Here is a 23877-nt window from a genome sequence, read left to right as displayed (position 1 = left end):
TATATACTGTTAGTCACCAAAATGCTGCACTGTACTACTATATATATACTGCTCACAACAATGCAGCACAGATATGGAATGGATACTTGAAGTGACATGGAGCTGCAAGATACAGCAATGGCCTACTGTACTGTACAACTATATACTGTTGGTCACCAAAATGCTGCACTGTACTACTATATATACTGCTCACAACAATGCAGCACAGATATGGATACTTGAAGTAACACTGAGCTGCAAGATACAGCAATGGCCTACTGTACTGTACAACTATATACTGTTGGTCACCAAAATGCTGCACTGTACTACTATATATATATATACTGCTCACAACAATGCAGCACAGATATGGAATGGATACTTGAAGTGACACGGAGCTACAAGATACAGCAATGGCCTACTGTACTGTACTATACTGGTGGTCACCAAAATGCTGCACTGTACTACTATATAGTATACTGGTCACACAATAATGCAGCAGATGTTGAGCACTGATCAGGATACTGTCTAGAACTGAGTCTGACACGGAGCTGCAAGATACAGCAATGGCCTACTGTACTGTACTACTATTATATACTGGTGGTCCCCACAATGCAGCACACTGAGCACAGATATTTTTAGCACACTGAGCACAGATATGGAGCTTTTCAGGGAGAGAACGTAGCCACGTCCTCTCAGTTCAATCTCCAATGCACAAGTGAAAATGGTGGCAACGCGCGGCTCTTTATATGGAATACGAATCTTGCGAGAATCCGACAGCGGGATGATGACGTTCGGCCTCGTTTGGGTTAACCGAGCAAGGCGGGAAGATCTGAGGCTGCCTCGGACCCGTGAAAAACACGTGAAGTTCGGGGGGGTTCAGATCTCGATGAACCGAACCCGTTCATCTCTAGTTTTAATACTACTAAAACTGAGGTAAGATATGCTGGGATGTGTAGTTCCAACTGGAGTGCCACAGGTTGCCTACCCCTGCTGTAGAGAATGGGTGTTATGTGTCAGGAACCGTGCTGATTAGTCAACAGCCTGGCTACTGCATTTTGTAACTGCTGCAAACATGGCATTTCTATTGGGGGTCATTCCGAGTTGATCGCTCGCTAGCAACTTTTTGCAGCGCTGCGATCAGATAGTCGCCGCCTATGGGGGAGTGTATTTTTGCTTTGCAAGTGTGCAAATGCTTTTGCAGCCTACGGCACAAAAAAAGTTTTTTCCAGTTTCTGAGTAGCTCTGGACTTACTCAGCCGCTGCGATCACTTCAGTCTTTTTGGTCCCCGGAATAGACGTCAGACACCCGCCCTGCAAACGCTTGGACACGCCTGCATTTTTCTAAACACTCCCAGAAGACGGTCAGTTGACACCCCCAAACGCCCTCTTTCTGTCAATCACCTTGCGATCGGCTGTGTGAATGGATCTTCGTTAAATTCATCGCCCAGCACCGATCTTCTTTGTACCCATACGACACGCCTGCGCATTGCGGTGCATACGCATGCGCAGTTTTGCAGAGATTTAACCTGATCGCAGCGCTGCAAAAAGTTGCTAGCGAGCGATCAACTTGGAATGACCCCCATTGTTTGGAATGTAATACTAGTGTCATTTCCTATCCATCTACTGCTTGTCATTGGGGGTGATTCAGACATGATCGTAGATGTGCTAAAAATAGCACATCTACGATCAGTTTCTCTGACAGTTTCTCTTTCGCACCCGCCAAGTAGCTTCCTACCTGCGCAGCCTAGCTGTGCTTGCAAGCGGCTACCTGCCGTGTTCTGGGTTGCATCGGCTGCATGTGACGTCACACAGCCACAGCGGCCCGCCCACGCCCGGACACGACTGCGTTGTCCGGACAGCACCCCCCCAATGTTGTTCTAACACCATTGGTACGCCCCCTCCCGTCTCGCGACCGCCTCTGCCTGTCAATCAGGAAGAGGCGATCGCACCAGTAAGATGCGAAAGCATAAAGGGCTTCAGAGTGCGATCGCTGTTGCAGTATCGATCGCCTCTGAATTAGGCTCATAGGGGGTTATTCCGAGTTGATCGAAGCTGTGCTAAATTTAGCACAGCTACGATCATCTTCCCTGAAATGCGGGGGGACGCCCAGCACAGGGCTAGTCCGCCCCGCATGTCAGTCCCCCCCCTTCCCCCGCACAAATACAAAAGCATCGCTCAGCGGCGATGCCTTTGTATTTGAGGAGTAACTCCCGGCCAGCGCAGCTCCTGCGGCGGGCTGGGAGTTAATTGTCGCTGACGCTGGCCGCAGCGGCTGCGTGACATGTCACGCAGCCGCCACGGCCCGCCCCCCCAATGGTCCGGCCACGCCTGCGTTGGCCGGACCGATCCCCGTAAACGTTCAGCCCCCTCCCGCCCAGCGACAGCCTCTGTCTCAGTGGCGATCGCTAGACAACGAAAGCTGCCATGCGCAGTTCCGACCAGATCGCTGCGCTGCGACAAACTGCAGCGAGAGATCGTGTCAGAATGACCCCCATAGTCTTTAAATTCTGCTCTTAGATAGTTTTAAATTGGCCATAAAATGGGTAGCTTATTTAGAAACAGATTTCTATGAAGCATTTATATGCTTCAGCAGTTTTCCTGCATTCCCTAATTCCTGCATTAGCAGTTTTAAAAGCTGCCTGAGAGAGAAAGCTGCTTGTATGACACTACCTAGACAACATCTATTCATTTGAACAGTGTTTTGAAAAGAATTTATGCTTTTTCCCAGAGGAAACCGAGAAATGCCTGTATCAGCAGCTTACACTAAACTAGACACAGGGCCGGTTCTGCCGCTCTGTGCGCCCCGGGCGCCAATAGGGGGCGTGGTTTCGTACAGGGGGCGTGGTCTTTTACGCCCCCTGTACAGACTGGTATGATGTGCGGTGCGCGATGACGTCATCGCGCACCGCACAGCATTGGTCCTCTCCACGAAGGGAAACTAGACGCGTACGCGTCTAGTTTCCCTTCACAGCGGCAGCGGCCAGCGGCAGCAGGGGGGCAGCGGGCAGCGGGGGGCACACAGCAGCAGCGGATCTTGCCCTGGTGCGGCGCCCTCCAGATGGCGCCCTGCGCCCTCCGGAAGGCGGCGCCCCGGGCAAAAGTCCTGCTTGCCCGTGGCAAGATCCGCTACTGACTAGACAAACTACAGCGGTAACAAAACTGACATTAAAATGGGTTCACTGAACTTTAGCATTGCTTATACAGAGTGGAACAATAAGAAGTGTCAGTGCATAGTGAAAATGTAACCAATATAACTGCACTAAAATGTATTGTATGTATAATACCACTCACTTTTGCTTGGTAAGTGGGCTGCTCGGGGCAGGTGGTGGCTGGCTCCAGATCCGCCACTCTACTGGGTGGCCCGGGACCATAATTTGGTTTTCTGCAGCCTCCCAGTCGTTCCTGGGTAGCAGGCAAGTATGCAGCAGGGACAGGCCCCTAATGACCCCCCTGTCCCTGATTGTGATCATTAATACATTCTCGTGATCCTTCAGTTTATATTGCCATGTTAAGTGGCAAGATTAAATTTTAATTAACCCAATAATTAAGAAGAATGGCCCATAGTATCATAGGACAGTATGGAAGATATAAGCTGTGGTGCTAGGAAGCGGATAACAAACCGCCAGTCGGGATCCTGGCAGTCACAATACTGACACCGGAATCCCGACAAGCAGTGAATGCAACCACTGGAATACCATCGACACAGGCTATTCTCTCCCATAGAGGGAGAATATAACCTGTGGTGAGTGCAGCTTTCTAACGCTCACCCAGCTGCCGGCATAATGGTGTCCGGGATGCCGCTGTTGGTATACTGATGGCCGTCATCCCGGCTGCCGGTATATCATAGTGAATCCGTGGTGCTCACTGCATCTACAGTATGCCACCAGTAGTAGTGCCCCTTATGTCCCCAGGAGTGATGCCCCTTATGAAGTGCCCCCTTTACAATGACCTCATTAGTAGTGCCCCCATTAGTAATGCCCTTAATGGTAATGTCGCCTGTAGTAATGCCCCCAGTCATTTAGCACCCTGTAGTTTAGCCACAGTAGTTATGCCCCCAGTAGTTTAGCCCCCAGTGGTAATGCCCCTGCAGTTATGACCCCAGTAGTTTACCCCCACTTTAGTTTAGCCTCCCAGTGGTAATGCCCCCAGTAGTTTAGCCCCTGTAGTTCAGTCCTCATGTAGTTTGCCCCATGTAGTTTAGCCACCCAGTAGTAATGCCCCAGTAGTTTAGCCCCTTTAGTTTAGCCCTATGTAGTTTGCCCCAAGTAGTAATGCCCCCTGTAGTTATGCCCCCAGTAGTAATGTGCCCCTGTAGTTATGCCCCCAGTAGTAATGCCCCCCTGTAGTAATGCCCCCAGTAGTTTAGCCCCTGTAGTTTTGCCCCAGTAGTAATGCCCCTGTAGTAATGCCCCCAGTAGTAATGAGCCCCTGTAGTTATGCCCCCAGTAGTAATGCGCCCCTGTAGTTTGCCCCCAGTAGCTTGCCCCATGTAGTTTAGCCCTACGTAGTTTGCCCCCAGTAGTAATGCCCCCAGTAGTTTAGACCCTTGTAGTTTAGCCCCCAGTAGTAATGTCCCCTTGTAATTTAGCCCGCCTGTAGTAATGTACCCAGTAGTTTGCCCCCACTAGTAATGACCCCAGTAGTAATGCGCCCCTGTAGTTTGTCCCCAGTTTTTTGCCCCCTTGCAGTTTGCCCCCAGTAGCTTGCCCCCTTGTAGTTTGCCCCCTTGTAGTCCGTCCCCAGTAGCTAGCCCCCTGTAGCTTGCCTCCAGTGGTTAGCCCCCTGTAGCTTGCCCCCAGTAGTTTGGCCCCCTGTAGCTTGCCCCAGTAGTTTGGCCCCCTGTAGCTTGCCCCCAGTAGTTTGGCCCCCTGTAGCTTGCCCCAGTAGTTTGGCCCCCTGTAGCTTGCCCCCAGTAGTTTGGCCCCCTATAGCTTGCCCCCAGTAGTTTGGCCCCCTGTAGCTTGTCCCAGTAGTTTGGCCCCCTGTAGCTTGTCCCAGTAGTTTGGGCCCCTGTAGCTTGCCCCCAGTAGTTTGGCTCCTTGCAGTTTGCCCCCAGTAGCTTGCCCCTAGTAGCTTTCCCCCTTGTAGTTTGCCCCCTTGTAGTTTGCCCCCTTGTAGTTTGCCCCCAGTAGTTAGCCCCCAGTAGATTGCCCCCAGTGGTTAGCCACCTGTAGCTTGCCCCCAGTAGTTTGGCCCACTGTAACTTGCCCCCAGTAGTTTGGCCCCCTATAGCTTGCCCCAGTAGTTTGGCCCCCTGTAGCTTGCCCCTAGTCATTTGCCCCCAGTAGTTTGGTCCTCTGTAGCTTGCCCCAGTAGTTTGGCCCCCTGTAGCTTGCCCTAGTAGTTTGGCCCCCTGTAGCTTGCCCCCAGTAGTTTGCCCCCAGTAGTTAGCCCCCTGTAGCTTGCCCCCAGTAGATTGCCCCCAGTGGTTAGCCACCTGTAGCTTGCCCCCAGTAGTTTGGCTCCTTGCAGTTTGCCCCAGTAGCTTGCCCCTAGTATCTTGCCCCCTTGTAGTTTGCCCCCTTGTAGTCTGCCCCCAGTAGTTAGCCCCATGTAGATTGCCCCCAGTAGATTGCCCCCAGTGGTTAGCCACCTGTATCTTGCCCCCAGTAGTTTGGCCCACTGTAGCTTGCCCCTAGTCATTTGCCCCCAGTAGTTTGGCCCCCTGTAGCTTGCCCCAGTAGTTTGGCCCCCTGTAGCTTGCCCTAGTAGTTTGGCCCCCTGTAGCTTGCCCCCAGTAGTTTGCCCCCTTGTAGTCTGCCCCCAGTAGTTAGCCCCCTGTAGCTTGCCCCCAGTAGTTTGGCTCCTTGCAGTTTGCCCCAGTAGCTTGCCCCTATTAGCTTGCCCCCTTGTAGTTTGCCCCCTTGTAGTTTGCCCCCTTGTAGTCTGCCCCCAGTAGTTAGCCCCCTGTAGCTTGCCCCAGTAGAATGCCCCCAGTGGTTAGCCACCTGTAGCTTGCCCCCAGTAGTTTGGCCCACTGTAGCTTGCCCCCAGTAGTTTGGCCCCCTGTAGCTTGCCCCAGTAGTTTGGCCCCCTGTAGCTTGCCCCTAGTAGTTTGCCCCCAGTAGTTTGGCCCCCTGTAGCTTGCCCCAGCAGCTTGCCCTAGTAGTTTGCCCCCCCCGTAGCTTGCCCCCAGTAGTTTGCCCCCAGTGGTTAGCCCCCTGTAGCTTGCCCCCAGTAGATTGCCCCCCCCCCCGTGGTTAGCCCCTGTAGCTTGCCCCAGTAGTTTAGCCCCCTGTAGCTTGCCCCCAGTAGTTTGGCCCCCTGTAGCTTGCCCCAGTAGTTTGGCCCCCTGTAGCTTGCCCCAGTAGTTTGGCCCCCTGTAGCTTGCCCCAGTAGTTTGGCCCCCTGTAGCTTGCCCCCAGTAGTTTGCCCCCAGTAGTTAGCCCCATGTAGCTTGCCCCCAGTAGATTGCCCCCAGTGGTTAGCCACCTGTAGCTTGCCCCCAGTAGTTTGGCTCCTTGCAGTTTGCCCCAGTAGCTTGCCCCTAGTAGCTTGCCCCCTTGTAGTTTGCCCCCTTGTAGTCTGCCCCCAGTAGTTAGCCCCCAGTAGATTGCCCCCAGCAGATTGCCCCCAGTGGTTAGCCACCTGTAGCTTGCCCCCAGTAGTTTGGCCCACTGTAGCTTGCCCCCAGTAGTTTGGTCCCCTGTAGCTTGCCCCAGTAGTTTGGTCCCCTGTAGCTTGCCCCTAGTCATTTGACCCCAGTAGTTTGGCCCCCTGTAGCTTGCCCCAGTAGTTTGGCCCCCTGTAGCTTGCCCTAGTAGTTTGGCCCCCTGTAGCTTGCCCCCAGTAGTTTGTCCCCTTGTAGTCCGCCCCCAGTAGTTAGCCCCCTGTAGCTTGCCCCCAGTAGATTGCCCCCAGTGGTTAGCCACCTGTAGCTTGCCCCCAGTAGTTTGGCTCCTTGCAGTTTGCCCCAGTAGCTTGCCCCTAGTAGCTTGCCCCCTTGTAGTTTGCCCCCTTGTAGTTTGCCCCCTTGTAGTCTGCCCCCAGTAGTTAGCCCCCTGTAGCTTGCCCCCAGTGGTTAGCCACCTGTAGCTTGCCCCCAGTAGTTTGGCCCACTGTAGCTTGCCCCCAGTAGTTTGGCCCCCTGTAGCTTGCCCCAGTAGTTTGGCCCCCTGTAGCTTGCCCCTAGTAGTTTGCCCCCAGTAGTTTGGCCCCCTGTAGCTTGCCCCAGTAGCTTGCCCAAGTAGTTTGGCCCCCCGTAGCTTGCCCCCAGTGGTTAACCCCCTGTAGCTTGCCCCCAGTAGATTGCCCCCCGTGGTTAGCCCCCTGTAGCTTGCCCCAGTAGTTTAGCCCCCTGTAGCTTGCCCCCAGTAGTTTGGCCCCCTGTAGCTTGCCCCAGTAGTTTGCCCCCCTGTAGATTGCCCCCAGTAGATGCGCTGTACAGTCACACATGTTTAAAAAAAAAAAAAAATCATACTTACTAAGCCCTGCTCCCGCGTGACCGCTGTGATCCTCCTGGCGTCTGATCCCCGGCACTATGAGAGAGACATCATGACGTCTCTCTCATAGCACGCACTGACAGAGCCGGGAGCCAGAAGCCGGAGCTCAGTACTGAGCTCCTGCCGCCGGCTTCCGCTGTGCAGGGAGAGCCGGGTGCCACTGATAACACAATCTCAGCAGGCGCCCAGCATTTCCCTGTGCGGCGCCGGCACACATCGGGTGAGGTAAGCCGCACAGGGCAGTTCCGCCCCGTTCCAGCTCACTTTATAACCCCTGCTTATACCTTCCAAACATTTGTAAAAGTAATAGGAATAGTTTTGCCTCTTTTACAAACTATCTAATAACATGAATGTAGTGAGTTGCTTATATGTGTCAAGTATGTATGTCAAACAGAACTACAATGGTCTGAAAAAGACTAATTAGTTCCAGTGGGACTGATGGCTTAATCACAAGTCGGCTGCAACTGCAATCACATTAAGTGCATGGAACTAAGGGCCTTATTCAGCATCACACGCTGGTGTAATACGATGCATTTGGCCGCATTTTGGCCCAGGCTGCACATGCAGGGACCGTTCTGCGCGTACGTGGGCCGGCCAATGCGATCGCATTGCATTGATGTGAATACCTCTGCTTGATTGACAGGCCAAGGTGTTCGCATTGCAGCTTTGCGGTGGCGGGGCTGGTAAAACGAGGGCAGGTTTGCACTGTTTCCAGGGCAGTCATGTGACATCGGCCACTGCAACTCAGAAAATTACAGCGGCCCGACTGCATTTGCGCAGGCAGGGGGCTTCCCTTATTCAGGGATCTGAATGCCATTGAATGGCGATTGCATTTCTGGCCGCCATTAGCATGCTGGGTGGCCCCCAACATGCGATTCTAGCCAGTAGCAAAACTGCAACTGAAGCTGAATCAGGTTCTAAGGGTCTTATTCAGTATGGATCGCGCAAACTGATGATTTTGTGCTCACTAATGCCTCTGCCTAATTGACAGGCGGAGGCGTTCGCGGGGTGGTTGGGGGCGGCGATGCGGCATTGCGGGGGTGGTTTTGCGGAAACAGGGCAGGGCGGCCATGTGACGTCACACACAGCCACTGTGACGGAAAACATGGCTGCCCTGCGCCTGCCTTCGCAGCCAGGGGGCATCCCTAATTCAGCAATGTGATCGCAATTGAATTGTGATCGCATCGCTGGCGTGCATTTGCATGCTGGGTGGCCTTGCCCTGTGCTCATTTTAGCATATGACCAAAGGACCTTATTCAGCTTCAGCCGCAGTTTTTACTAATCTAGCAAAATTGTAACTAACTTAGCAAAACCGCATATGATAACATGCTTTGGGGACACCCAGCACAGGGCAAGGCCGCCCAGCATGCTAAATACCGCCAGCGATGCAATCGCAACTCAATTCCGATCCCACTGCAGACCCGGCAAGATAGTGTAGCCCCCTGCATACACACGCAGCCGCCCCGAAAACCACCCGTGTTTCCATCGCCCACGCCATGCTGTGCTGCTGCCCCCGCGAATGCCTATGCCTGTCAATGAGGCAGAGGTGTTCGCATCACTGTGATGCGATCGCATCTCCCAAGCTGTGAACGAGATTATTCAGATAGTGTAATTGCTACGTATGTAGGGCCCATAAGTCCTGCGCTGCGCAGAGACTGCACAAACTGATTTTTGTGCAGCTCTGCAACAGAAGCAATAGCACACTTGCACATCGCTTTTCCCCTCCGCCTGTAGGCGGCGACTATCTGATCGCAGGGCAGCAAAAAACGCAGCCCTGCGATCAGGTCTGAATTAGGCCTAATATATGAAGAAATGGCCAAGGCTCAACTGGTTTCAACACGCCCAATATTTATAACAGAATGGTACAATTAAGAATCTCTAGTTCTCCCTGTAAACCCAGCCAAATGTACAGCTACTATTGTACAAGGATACAAATGTTTTACCGGCAGACGGTATGCCAGCTGTCACTATACCGGCAGCGGCATCCCGTCTGCCGGAATCCCAGCAGTGATTTCCCTCGTGGACTCGCTGTGTTCGCCGCGCTTTGGGCATAATGGCCCTCATTCCGAGTTCTTCGCTCGCTAGCTGCTTTTAGCAGCATTGCACACGCTAGGCCGCCGCCCATTGGGAGTGTATCTTATCTTAGCAGAATAGCAAACGAAAGATTAGCAGAACTGCTAATAAATAATTCCCTGCCGTTTCTGAGTAGCTCCAGACCCACTCCTAGATTGCGATCACCTCAGTCCGTTTAGTTCCTGGTTTGACGTCACAAACACGCCCTGCGTTCGGCCAGCCACTCCCCCGTTTCTCCAGACACTCCTGCGTTTTTCCCTGACACACCGGCATTTTTTAGCACACTCCCGGAAAACGCTCAGTTACCACCCAGAAACGCCCCTTTCCTGTCAATCATTCACCAATCAGCAGTGCGACTGAAAAGCGCCGCAGGATCCACAGCAAATCTACTAAGTTTTTAGTTAAATAAGTAAGCGTATGCGCCCTGCGTGCCTTGCGCATGCGCATTTAGCAACAAATCGCAGCATAGCGAAAATCGGCAACGAGCGAACGACTCGGAATGACCCCCAATGTCTCGCTTCGCTCGCCACAGGTTATATTCCCACTCGGTTGGTGGCGTGGACCCACCAACCGATTGGGAATAACCTGCGGTGGTCGGGATTCTTGCTGTCGGCATTTCACCGACTGTTGGGATTCCAGCGTCGGTCTCCTGATCGCGTTTGACAGTTGGTATTTTAACTGCATCCCATTGTACAGTGTCGCAGTTTCACATTCATTCTCATACTGTATGCACCTACTGTGTTTTTTAATCCCCGTTAATTCTAAGTAAAGTTTTAGAGAAATTGGTGTTAAATAGCTTTTGCAGAGAGAGAGAGAGCTACATTCCTGGCTGTTTACATTAATCCTCTAGGTGAGAGGTTATCATTCACTCTGCATTAGGGGAAGGTGCCAGCAGCACACAATCCACCTACTATGTTAAGCTACATTATCTTTCCTATATAATATGTGTACTTTTGATTCAATTTATTTTTTTATTCCCATCTCCATATAATGTTTTTATCTGTAAGACTAGTGGGGCCTAAATCATCATCATCAGAGGCCGGACGTTGCGGCGGTGTGTACATAATTATCAAAGCAGTTCTATATTGTTCTGGTGCAGGGACAGCTGCTCCGAAAAGTAGATGTCCCAGCGATCAGCATCACTGCTACCAGTGCCCAGTTATAAATGCGTGTCCTGAGGTCACGTATGCACACTGCAATAGGTCAAGCTGTGCAATGGCAGCGAAAGGGACACAACGAATACCGCAACCCTAAACTTTCTTCCTATTGGAAGGACCATGGCTCTGAGAACCAGCTCCACCTGAAGATGGCATTGAAAACTATTGTGCCCCTAATATGGAGCCTGTTACATAAAATTAGTGATGTGCACCGGACATTTTTCGGGTTTTGTGTTTTGGTTTTGGATTCGGTTCCGCGGCCGTGTTTTGGATTCGGACGCGTTTTGGCAAAACCTCATCGAAAAAATTTTGTCGGATTCGGGTGTGTTTTGGATTCGGGTGTTTATTTCAAAAAACCCTAAAAAACAGCTTAAATCATAGAATTTGGGGGTCATTTTGATCCCATAGTATTATTAACCTCAATAACCATAATTTCCACTCAGTCTATTCTGAACACCTCACACCTCACAATATTATTTTTAGTCCTAAAATTTGCACAGAGGTCGCTGGATGGCTAAGCTAAGCGACACAAGTGGCCGACACAAACACCTGGCCCATCTAGGAGTGGCACTGCAGTGTCAGGCAGGATGGCCCTTCCAAAAAATACTCCCCAAACAGCACATGATGCAAAGAAAAAAAGAGGCGCACCAAGGTCACTGAGTGACTAAGATAAGCGACACAAGTGGCCGACACAAACACCTGGCCCATCTAGGAGTGGCACTGCAGTGTCAGACAGGATGGCACTTCAAAAAAATTGTCCCCAAACAGCACATGATGCAAAGAAAAAAAGAGGCGCACCAAGGTCGCTGTGTGACTAAGCTAAGCGACACAAGTGGCCGACACAAACACCTGGCCCATCTAGGAGTGGCACTGCAGTGTCAGACAGGATGGCACTTCAAAAAAATTGTCCCCAAACAGCACATGATGCAAAGAAAAAAAGAGGCGCACCAAGGTCGCTGTGTGACTAAGCTAAGCGACACAAGTGGCCGACACAAACACCTGGCCCATCTAGGAGTGGCACTGCAGTGTCAGACAGGATGGCACTTCAAAAAAAATTGTCCCCAAACAGCACATGATGCAAAGAAAAAAAGAGGCGCACCACAGGTATAGAATGTAGATGGATAGTATACTTAATGACGACACAGAGGTAGGTACAGCAGTGGCCTTCCGTACCGTACTGCTATATATAGTATACTGGTGGTCACTGTGTCAGCAAACTGCAAAACTAAAATGCACCACAGGTATAGAATGTAGATGGATAGTTTACTTAATGACGACACAGAGGTAGGTACAGCAGTGGCCTTCCGTACTGCTATATATAGTATACTGGTGGTCACTGTGTCAGCAAACTGCAAAACTAAAATGCACCACAGGTATAGAATGTAGATGGATAGTATACTTAATGACGACACAGAGGTAGGTACAGCAGTGGCCTACCGTACTGCTATATATAGTATACTGGTGGTCACTGTGTCAGCAAACTGCAAAACTAAAATGCACCACAGGTATAGAATGTAGATGGATAGTATACTTAATGACGACACAGAGGTAGGTACAGCAGTGGCCTTCCGTACCGTACTGCTATATATAGTATACTGGTGGTCACTGTGTCAGCAAACTGCAAAACTAAAATGCACCACAGGTATAGAATGTAGATGGATAGTATACTTAATGACGATACAGAGGTAGGTACAGCAGTGGCCTTCCGTACCGTACTGCTATATATAGTATACTGGTGGTCACTGTGTCAGCAAACTGCAAAACTAAAATGCACCACAGGTATAGAATGTAGATGGATAGTATACTTAATGACGACACAGAGGTAGGTACAGCAGTGGCCTTCCGTACTGCTATATATAGTATACTGGTGGTCACTTTGTCAGCAAACTGCAAAACTAAAATGCACCACAGGTATAGAATGTAGATGGATAGTATACTTAATGACGACACAGAGGTAGGTACAGCAGTGGCCTTCCGTACTGCTATATATAGTATACTGGTGGTCACTGTGTCAGCAAACTGCAAAACTAAAATGCACCACAGGTATAGAATGTAGATGGATAGTATACTTAATGACGACACAGAGGTAGGTACAGCAGTGGCCTTCCGTACCGTACTGCTGTATATAGTATACTGGTGGTCACTGTGTCAGCAAACTGCAAAACTAAAATGCACCACAGGTATAGAATGTAGATGGATAGTATACTTAATGACGACACAGAGGTAGGTACAGCAGTGGCCTTCCGTACCGTACTGCTATATATACTGGTGGTCACTGTGTCAGCAAACTGCACAACTGAAATGCACCACAGGTATAGAATCTAGATGGATAGTATACTTAATGACGACACAGAGGTAGGTACAGCAGTGATCTACTGTACCGTAATGCTATATATTATATACTGGTGGTCACTGGTCTGTAAAACTCTGCACTGTACTCCTCCTATATAATATTATACTGGTGGTCCCCAGTCCCCACAATAAAGCAGCACACTGAGCACAGATATGGAGTGTTTTTCAGGCAGACAACGTATACTGGTGGTCACTGTCAGCAAAACTCTGCACTGTACTCCTGCTATATAATACAGCTGCTCCCCAGTCCCCACAATTAAGCAGTGTGAGCACAGATATATGCAGCACACTGAGCACAGATATGGAGCGTTTTTTTCAGGCAGAGAACGGATAACTGGTGGTCACTGATCAGCAAAACTCTGCACTGTACTCCTCCTATATTATACAGCTGCTCCCCAGCCCTCCCCACAATTAAGCAATAGTGCACAATCAAGTTCAACAATAACGGAGAGGACGCCAGCCACGTCCTCTCCCTAACATTTCCAATGCACGAGTGAAAATGGCGGCGACGCGCGGCTGCTTATATAGAATCCGAATCTCGTGAGAATCCGACAGCGGGATGATGACGTTCGGGCGCGCTCGGGTTAACCGAGCCATACGGGAGAATTCGAGTATACCTCGGACCCGTGTAAAATGGGTGAAGTTCGGGGGGGTTCGGTTTCCGAGAAACCGAACCCGCTCATCACTACATAAAATATGTGTAAACTAGCATTTCCGCATGTGTATCAGGCCCATTAGTGATGGTAATTAGATCCCTAAGTCATAGACCGCAGTACCCAAAAGGCAATTTAGACTGATGCCTAGAATGTAAAACTGCTAGGCATCAGTCACTTAGGTGGAGATGTATCAAACCTTCTAAATAGGACAAATGCAGACATTTCCCAAAGCAACCAATCAGTTCCTACAGTAGCTATCATTTATCTAGTAAATTCTATAAAATAATTGGTAGAATCTCATTGGTTGCTATAGGCAATGATACATCTCCCATGGCAGGATTGAAATGTATTTCTAGAATTTGTTTTTTCACTGTTACACACAAAGCTGGCGCTCCCCATTATCATACCTGACGATGATTATTCGTGGCATTACATCAGTTCCCCAAGCCGTCTGGATGCACCCAACGCTGTGCTCCCGTCAGCCACTGTTTGTTTTCACGTACGCATCCTGCTGCCGCCATCAGTTGATTGCTTTCCACCCAATCCTGTACCTGATTTCTGCATGACTTCAGCAGCCTATCAGTAGCTACAGTGGCCTATATAAACCTCTCCCTGACCACTGCCCCTACAGTAGCCTGTCTTGCTGGCTCCCACAGAGTGCTGTCTAGCTACCTAAGACTCCAGAGAGCTATATCTGTTGCTGTGCATACTCACAGCACTAGTCACCATAGCTTTGTGCTCTCCTCATATTCCAGTGTGCTCCATTTGCTGCTATGTGGGCTCTCACTGCCAGTCACTACAGCTGGACACTCTCCATAGTTTCCAGTGTGCTTCATTTGTTCCTGTGCACACTCTCCCCACCAGTCACAACAGCTGGGCACTGTCCATAGTTTCCAGTGTGCTTCATTTGTTGCTGTGCACTCCCCACGCCAGTCACCATAACTGGGCACTCTCTTCAAATTTTAGTGTGCTCCATTTTCTATTGTGTACATTCCAGCATCAGTCACCTTAATTGGGCACTCTCCTCAGATTCCAGTCTGCTCCATTTGCTGTTGCTCTACTGATGGAGGTCTGAAAATACATGTTGGACATAAAGGGGAGCACTTGAGAAATGGGAGAGCACCACTGTCACATGGTAGTAAATATGTGTATAATGTGTAATAAAACCACACAAAACACGCTTGAGGTTGCAATTAATAATTATCTTCATGAATAATTCCATCTGTAATGTGTATTGAAGGATTATACTTCACACTGTTATTTTTATATGCATTACTTATCTTGTGGTAATGCCACTTTGGTGCTGATACTGTATAACGTGATACTGCAAGCAGGAATTACCAGCTATTGACACAGCGCTTCTGGTGTTCAAATGGAAATGGGGAGCTTGTTCCTGTGGAAGGGAGGTTGTTTCTAAACAGCATTATGTCTACAATGAGGTATACTGAAGTCACTATCATGCAAGAGCAGCACAATGCAGTACACTTCTTTTTTTAGAAAAAATGATAATAATATTTCCTGCTAATCTAAAACTGGCCATACACCTAAAGATTTATTGTCCAATCTGGCTGGATGGAATAAAAATCTGGTAATGTGTGGGAGCAAATAAACATTTGCTCGGGAATGCCAGAAAAGTGACAAAAATAGTCAGTAAGACAAATTGATTAAATCCATTTGATTTAACCAGGCCTGGCTAGCCTGTGGCTCTCCAGCTGTTGTAAAACTAGAAGTCCCATCATTCCTTGCCACAGTTTTGCTACTGGGATGTGTAGTTTCACAACATCTGGAGAGCCACAGGTTAGCCAGGCCTGGATTTAACCAATTTGTCTGAATTACTGTTTTTGTAACTTTTCCGGCATTTCGAAGAATATGGTCAATTCTCATTTGCTTCCATATTACCAGATGTTCGTTCCAACCAGCCAGACGGGACAATAAATCATTTAGCCCACATGATTCTTTCTTGATGGTACAGTATATCTAATATTGATATAAATGTCTGTCACATATATTTATGAGATAACAAATTCAGGAGCCAATGTGCAGAGACATACAATACAAATTAAGTGAGCGATATAAAAATGAATCACTTACCTATATAAAGGGTTTCTTCAAAGTGGGCAGATGAAGGTCAGGACACAGGCACATTCCTATACACAGTCCAGAACAGAAAGAGTTATGGGATATTGTGCCCGAATCAGATTTGTAAGTGAAGCAAAAAACAAAAGCAAGTAAAGCTAGGTACACACTGTCCGATTTTTTGGATCAGGACGATTATTCGTCTAGAGGAAGGTCACAATATCTGTGCTACACACTTTATTTAATTTTTTTAAAATAAGCCAATTTTTTCAAGAAATTGACCGATGGGAAAAAATAGGATTTTGGTTACCTACCGGTAAATCCTTTTCTCGTAGGCCGTAGTGGATGCTGGGGTCCACATTAGTACCATGGGGTATAGACGGGTCCACCAGGAGCCATTGGCACTTTAAGAGTTTGAGTGTGTGGGCTGGCTCCTCCCTCTATGCCCCTCCTACCAGACTCAGTCTAGAAACTGTGCCCGAGGAGACGGACATCTTCGAGAGAAGGATTTAACACAGATAGTGGTGAGATTCATACCAGCTCACACATACAAGGCACATCAAGCTAACTAGCTTGAACTACTCAGCAACTGCTGAAACATTACTTACCAAGTAACAATGCAGTACATAACTAAACAAAGTTGTACTGAACCAGATAACGGTTGAAGGAAAACAAAGCGATGGACGGGTGCCCAGCATTCACTACGGGCTACGAGAAAAGGATTTACCAGTAGGTAACCAAAATCCTCTTTTCTCTTACGTCCTAGAGGATGCTGGCGTCCACATTAGTACCATGGGGATGTACCAAAGCTCCCAGAATGGGAGGGAGAGCGAGGAGGCTCCTGCAGAACTGATTGACTGAACTTCAGATCATCAGAGGCCAAAGTATTGAACTTGTAAAACTTTGCAAACGTGTTCGACCCAGGCCAAGTTGCAGCTCAGCAAAATTGCAATGCCGAGCCCCCCCGGGCAGCAGCCCAGGAAGACCCCACCTTACGAGTAGAGTGGACCTTAACAGATTTTGGACACGGCAATTCTGCCGTAGAATAAGCGTGCTATTTAGTGAACCTAATCCAGTGAGAGATCGTCTGCTTAGAAGCAGGACACCCAATTTTCTTGACATCATACAGAACAAACAGAGAGTCCGACTTTCTGTGATGAGAAGTTCTCTTCACATATATCTTCAGAGCCCTCACAACATCCAATGACTTTGATGTAATTGAGGAGTCAGTAGCTACTGGCACCACAATAGGTTGGTTGATATGAGATGCTGACACAACCTTCGGAAGGAACTGCTGACATGTCCTAAGCTCAGCTCTATCTTCGTGGAAGATCAAGTAAAGGCTTTTACAGGATAAAGCCCCCAATTCTGACACACGTATAGCAGAAGCTAAGGCCAACAACGTGACAGCCTTCCATGTAAGAAATTTTACCTCAACCTCCTGTGGAGGCTCAAACCAATCTGACTGGAGGAACTGCAACACCACATTAAGGTCCCAAGGCGCCGTAGGCGGTACAAAGGGAGGTTGGATGTGCAGAACTCCCTTCAAAAAAGTCTGAACCTCAGGGAGGGCAGCCAATTGTTTCTGGAAGAAAATGGATAGGGCCGAAATCTGGACCTTCACAGATCCCAACATCAGTCCCATATCCACACCTGCTTGCAGGAAGAGGATAAAACATCTGAGTTGAAACTCCACCGTAGGAAACTTCTTGGATTCACACTAAGAGACATATTTCTTCCAAATACGATGGTAATGCTTAGACGTTACCCCTTTCCTAGCCTGTATCAGGGTAGGAATGACCTTCTTCGAAATGCCCTTCCGAGCAAGTATCAGGCGCTAAACTTCCATGCCGTCAAACGTAGCAGCGGTAAGTCTTGATAGGCGAACGGCCCCTGCTGCAGCAGGTCCTCCCAAAGAGCAAGAGGCCTTGGCTCTTCCTGAAAGAAATTCAGAAGGTCCGCGTAGCAAGCCCACCTTGGCCAGTCTGGAGCAATGAGGATCGCTTGAACTCTTGTTCTCCTTACGAGCTTTAGAACTCTTGGAATGAGTGGAAGTGGTGGAAACACGTACACCGACTGGAACACCCACGGAGACACCAGGGCGTCCACTGCCACTGCTTGTGGGTCCCTCGACCTGGAACAATAGCGCCGGAGCTTCTTGTTGAGACGAGAGGCCATCATGTCTATTTGGGGTAACCCCCAAAGGTCTGTTATTTCCTTGAACACCTCCGGATGGAGACCCCACTCCCCTGGATGGAGATCGTGTCTGCTGCGGAAGTCTGCTTCCCAGTTGTCCACTCCCGGAATGAAGATTGTTGAGAGTGCCAACACGTGTCTTTCTGCCCAGAGGATGATTCGTGTCACCTCCGACATTGCAGCTCTGCTCTTCGTTCCGCCTTGTCGGTTTATGTAGGTTGCTGTCGTTACATTGTCCGACTGCACTTGAATGGCCCGATTTCTTAGAAGGTGGGCTGCCTGAAGAAGACCGTTGTAGAAGGCTTTTAGTTCCAGGATGTTGATGGGCAGGCTGGCTTCCAGACTTGACCACCTCCCTTGGAATGTTACTCCTTGAGTGACTGCTCTCCAGCTCCGAAGGCTCGCATCCGTGGTTAGAAGGACCCATTCCTGAATCCCGAACCTGCGGCCCTCCAGAAGGTGAGGTAATTGTAGCCACCAGAGGAGCGAAATCCTGGCCTTCGGCGACAGACGTATTCTCTGGTGCATGTGGAGATGAGATCCTGACCACTAGTCCAGGAGATCCAGTTGGAAGGCCCAAGCGTGGAACCTCCTGTACTGGAGAGCCTCATAAAAGGCCGCCATCTTTCCCAACAGGCGAATGCATTGATGAACCGACACCCGGGCTGGCTTCAGGACATCCCGGACCATAGCTTGTATCACCAATGCCTTTTTCTGCGGAAGAAACATCCTCTGCACTTCAGTGTCTAGGATCATTCCCAGAAAGGACAACCTCTGGGTTGGTTCCAAATGTGACTTTGGAAGGTTCAGAATCCAACCGTGGATCTTGAGGAGGCGGGTTGTGAGAACAATGGACTGCAGCAGCTTCTCCTTGGACGATGCCTTTATCAGCAGATCATCCAGATATGTAATGATGTTCACCCCTTGTTTTCGGAGGAGAACTATCATCTCTGCCATCAGGAGAGGCTGAATGGCAGGGCCTGGAACTGGAATGACAGTCCAGTAATGCAAAACAGAGATAAGCCTGATACAGCAGCCAGATCGGAATGTGGAGGTACGCATCCTTGATATCCAGGGATACCAGGAATTCCCCCTCTTCCAGACCTGATATCACCGCCCTGAGAGACTCGATCTTGAACTTGAACTCCTTTAGAAAGGGGTTTAATGATTTTAGGTTCAGAATGGGCCTGACCGAACCATCCGGTTTCGGTACCACAAAAAGGTTCGAATAGTAACCTGTGGTTTGTGAATGAGGAGGAACTGGCACAATGACTTGTGCCTCCACCAACTTTTGGACAGCTTCTTGTAGGACAGTGCTGTCTGCCAGCAGAGCTGGCAAGCCTAATTTGAAAAAACGATGAGGAGGGTGACTTTGAAATTCCAGCCTGTATCCCTGGGATACAATATCTATCACCCAGGGATCCAGGCCGGACGATACCCAGACGTGACTGAATTGTCTGAGTCTTGCTCCCACTGGCCCCACCTCCAGGCCGCGTGGTCCACCGTCATGCGGAGGACATTGGCATACCTGAAGCAGGCTTTTGTTCCTGGGAACCTGCCACAGATTCTTCAGCTATGCAAGGGGGTGGCGGCATGCTGCTGGGGCGAGCGTTTCCCTGCGGCGGAGAACGATCAGACCCCTCTGGAGCTCAGTGTCCAGTCATCGGAGACAGTGGCTCAGACCCCGCAGGGCGGACACTGCCCCCCCCCCCCCCCCCCCCTCAGTCCCTCGCTGCAGGGAGGCTGTTGCCAGCAGCCTCACTGTAAAATAATAAACTCTAAAAAAAACTTACCACCAGGAAAACTCAGGAGAGCTCCCCTAGCTGTGACCGGCTCCTCCGGGCACATTTTCTAAACTGAGTCTGGTAGGAGGGGCATAGAGGGAGGAGCCAGCCCACAATCTCAAACTCTTAAAGTGCCAATGGCTCCTGGTGGAGCCGTCTATACCCCATGGTGCTTATGTGGACCACAACATCCTCTAGGATGTAAGAGAAAATAGTTTTACCCATACACTACCCGATTTTTACACCTGAATATATAGTCAGATTATTGAGAATGAACACACAATGGCCTATATCAGTAGATTGTAACCGAGATTTTCGGTCCTGCCCGACAGATTGGACAATCTAACTGTCATGTTTGTGTGTACGAGTTATTGCTGAAACGATCATTCATGCACACTATACCAGTGTTTCCCAAACTTTCTTGAATCGTGCATGGAGACACAGAGTATCACCATTTTTTCCTGGCACCCCTAGGATAAAAAAAATGTATTGATAAATTTGGGGGGGGACAAAATAAATTAAGTAAACTGTGCTTATAAGTAAATAGTGCTTATCCTTACATACTGTACCTCCCAACACGAGGTCAGGAGGAACAAAAAGCTCTGTTCCTGGACTTCCCTCTTAATTTATTTTTGCCATCACCTGTGATGAAACACCTTTCTTATCAATGAAATAGTTCAACACATGTGATGTCAATGATAAATAAAGAGAGAAGTCCAGGAATAGGGCATGTTGTCCCTCCTAGAATAGGTCGTGTTGGGAGGCATGTCCTTAGGTTCAGTTATGTGGTGGTGTACAGTTGTGCTTCTGATTGTCCACATTTTATGATTCGCAGCCATTAGCACTGGTTTTGCCTATCACTTTTACCATAAATAATTTGATTTGGTCCTGGACCCAGAGATTTGTGCTGAGCGTTCTAGCACAGGACGCTCAGCACACATCTCACTCGCTCCTACACACAGCGTAATGTGTGCTGAGCGAGGGGGGGGGGAGCGATCTAACTAGATTTGTCATGCATGCATGCCAAATCTAGAGTCAGCGATGGCGACGACGCGTGGGGCCGCGCATAGCCATCGCTATGGTCATACACAAGGAGTGATCCGTGTTTAATTTCTAAGCAATCTAGTCAGATTGCTCACAATTTAGGCACGGATTTCTCTGTGTGTACCCCCCTTTAGCTCCACAGTTCACCTGGGAAAAACCATGTTGCACTGCAGGTGGGGCAGATGTAACATGTGCAGATAGATTACGATATGGGTGGGATGTGTCCAGACTCCAAACTGAAATCTAAATTGCAGTGTAAAAATAAAGCTGTCTAGAGTGTTTGGCGCCCTCCTACAAAATATGTCCTCTTGACATGCCTCCTTAAGTTACAATGCTTCTTTTTTTGAAATGTGCAAACTTAAGGTGACAGAAAGCACTTTAGCTTCAGATTTCCATCTGCTACAAAATTTAGAATGACCTCCTTTCACCCCAGGGGTGGTCAAGGTTTCCCCCTAGAGAACAGATTTAGGGGGTCATTCCGACCTGATCGCACGCTAGGATTTTTTGCTGCGTTGCGATCAGGTCACAACTACGCATGCATATGCACCACAATGCGCAGGTGCATCGTACGGGTTCAAAGCGGATCACTGCTGAGCGATGGAGCAGATCGCAATGAGACTGACAGGAAGAGGTCGTTTGTGGGTGGCAACTGACCGTTTTCTGGGGGTGTTTGGAAAAACGCAGGCATGTCCAAGCGTTTGCAGGGCGGGTGTCTGACGTCAATTCCAGACAAGAACAGGCTACAGTGATCGCAGCGGCCAAGTAAGTTCTGAGCTACTCAGAAACTGCACAAAACTTTTTTGTACCGCTCGGCTGCACATGCGTTCGCACACTTGCAAAGCAAACATACACTCTCCTATAGGCGGCGCTTATCTGTTCGCAGTAGGGATGTACATCGATGGTCGATGTTTGGCAATCATCAATGTTTTTCTTTCTATGTTAGTGACTTTACCATTCAGTGGTGTCATTCCGATGTTTGTCACCATCGAATTGTAATGATTCAATGGGGTTCCAATGGTTTGCTGTTTCTTTAATTCCTGACAGCTGCAGTGTCCCTGGCTCCTTCCTTGCTGCTGTGTGTCTGCTTCAGGGCATCTTGGGTTCGTTGGAGGCTGTCTCTGTGACTTTCCGTCTGCCCCAGATGTGCCTGCTCTGATCCCTCCCCTCCCTAGGCTGCTGCTAGGCAACAGGGCACAAATCAAGCTCTGATTGGCTCTCTGAGGGAGTGAGAAACAATCAGAGTGCATCCCTCGCCCCTGCAGCTGCAGCAGCCAGCTACACAGCTCATGATGAGGTTGTCATTGTTGAGAAAAGTTAACCACTAGTAAAAACCCTGTGCTGGGAGTCGGGATCGGAAGACACTGTCCTCCTGACGGGTGTGGATCATTAGATCGACAGTGTCTAGGTCGACAATGTTTAGGTCGACCACTATAGGTCGACAGTCACTAGGTCGACAGGGTTTGAAGGTCGACCTAGTGACTGTCGACCTATAGTGGTCGACCTAAACATTTGAAGGTCGACAGGGTTCTAGGTCGACATGTTCTAGGTCGACAGGTCAAAAGGTTGCCATGAGTTTTTCATGTTTTTTTGGTGACGTTTTCTTTGTACAGTGATCGGGAAGCCCAATTAGTGCACCGTGTCCCCTCGCATGGCTCGCTTCATTCGCCATGCTTCGGGCAAGGTGCCTCGCTCCGCTACCGCTGCGCTCGGCACAGGTTATCGTTCCAATCGTAGTCCACGTGTGTCGTTAAGTATTAAAAAGTAAAAAAAAAGAAAAAAACTCATGTCGACCTTTTGACCTGTCAACCTAGAACATGTCAACCTAGAAACCCTGTCGACTTTGAAAACATGTCGACCAAGTGACTTTCGACCTATAGTGGTCAACCTTAACAGTGTCGACCTAGACACTGTCGATCTTCAGACTGGATCCCCATCCTGACTCCTAGCATGTCACACATGTCTGAGTGTGCTGTTGTCAGTGCCGTTTCTTGCGGCGTGCGAGCCGTGCAATCGCACGGTGCGCTCGCAGCGGCACTTCTCTGGCTCTCTGGCTCCCTGCTTTCCCCTCCTCCCGAGTACTCCGCTCGGGGGGGGGGGCGGAATTTCGCGCAATGACGCGGTTGCGTCGTGACGTCATGACACAACCGCGTCATTGCGCAAAACTCCGCCCCCGCGAGCGGAGTGCTCGGCATATGTGTCACGCATGCAGGGGGTCGGGTGAGCAGTACCTTCCGGTGAGGCGAGCACTCACTGTATTCCACTGTGTGGTTTGTGGACTACATTTCCCATAATGCTCTGCCCTTGATTCCTCCTGTGTGTGCATCATGGGAAATGTAGTCCAGGGAGACAGTGCTGACAGTGCAGGGACACTACGAACTGGCTGATGCCTCTCTCCCTCTCTCTCCACGCACCCCTCTCTCTCCCCATGACTCTCTCTCTCCCCCTATGCCCCCACACTCTCTCACTCCCCTTGCCCTCCTCTCTCTCCCTCCCAATGCCTATCTCTCCCCTTGCCTCCTTTTTTCTCCCTCTCCCAATGCTCCCATCTCTCTCCTCATGGCTCTCTCTCTCCATCTGTCACTCTTGTGTGTGTGTGTGTGTGTGTGTGTGTGTGTGTGTGTGTGTGTGTGTGTGTGTGTGTGTGTGTGTGTGTGTGTGTAAAAGAGCCGTTTCTTGTGGCGGGCGAGACGTGCATTCGCACGGGGCGCCCGCCTCGGCTCTTGGTGGCTCAGTTTGTGCTCCCCCTCCTCCCCATCATTACTACTCCGCTTGGGGGGCGGCGTTTCATGTAATGACGCATTTGCATCGTGACGTCACGACGCAAACGCGTCATTACATGAAACTCCGCCCCCGAGCAGAGTACTGATGACGGGGAGGAAGGGGAGCCAGGACAAGGCGGGCAAGCCAAGAGGAGGGAGAGGCGTGCCGAAGAGCGGGAAGCGGGATGGAAAAGGACCTCTGGCCGGCGGATGCCGCTGCAAACGTAAGTGTAACACCCTCTCTCTTTTTTCTCTCTCTCTCTCTCTCTCTCTCTCTCTCTCTCTCTCTCTTTGTAGAAGGGGACTCTGCCTGCTATAATGTGTAAAATAGGGACTCTTTCCTGCTGGCTGTTGTG

General features: G+C 49.7%; 1 long non-coding RNA gene across 2 annotated transcripts; it reads right to left on the bottom strand.

Moving 5' to 3' along the window:
• Positions 1-14382: 14382 nt before the first annotated feature.
• Positions 14383-21905, bottom strand: LOC134911761 (uncharacterized). Of its 2 annotated transcripts, none has more exons than XR_010176824.1 (3): positions 21715-21905; positions 15754-15809; positions 14383-14733 (listed from the first exon to the last, which is right to left on the bottom strand). It is a non-coding gene; the product is annotated as an uncharacterized LOC134911761 (long non-coding RNA). The 2 variants fall into 2 exon arrangements; XR_010176823.1 differs by lacking the exon at positions 14383-14733 and adding an exon at positions 14886-15055.
• Between the last annotated feature and the right edge of the window lie 1972 nt (positions 21906-23877).

This window comes from Pseudophryne corroboree, chromosome 4 (genome assembly GCF_028390025.1).
Source record: "Pseudophryne corroboree isolate aPseCor3 chromosome 4, aPseCor3.hap2, whole genome shotgun sequence".
NCBI lineage: Eukaryota > Metazoa > Chordata > Amphibia > Anura > Myobatrachidae > Pseudophryne > Pseudophryne corroboree.
Note: the sequence above shows the minus strand (reverse complement) of the source record. Positions and strands in the feature narration are given on the sequence as shown.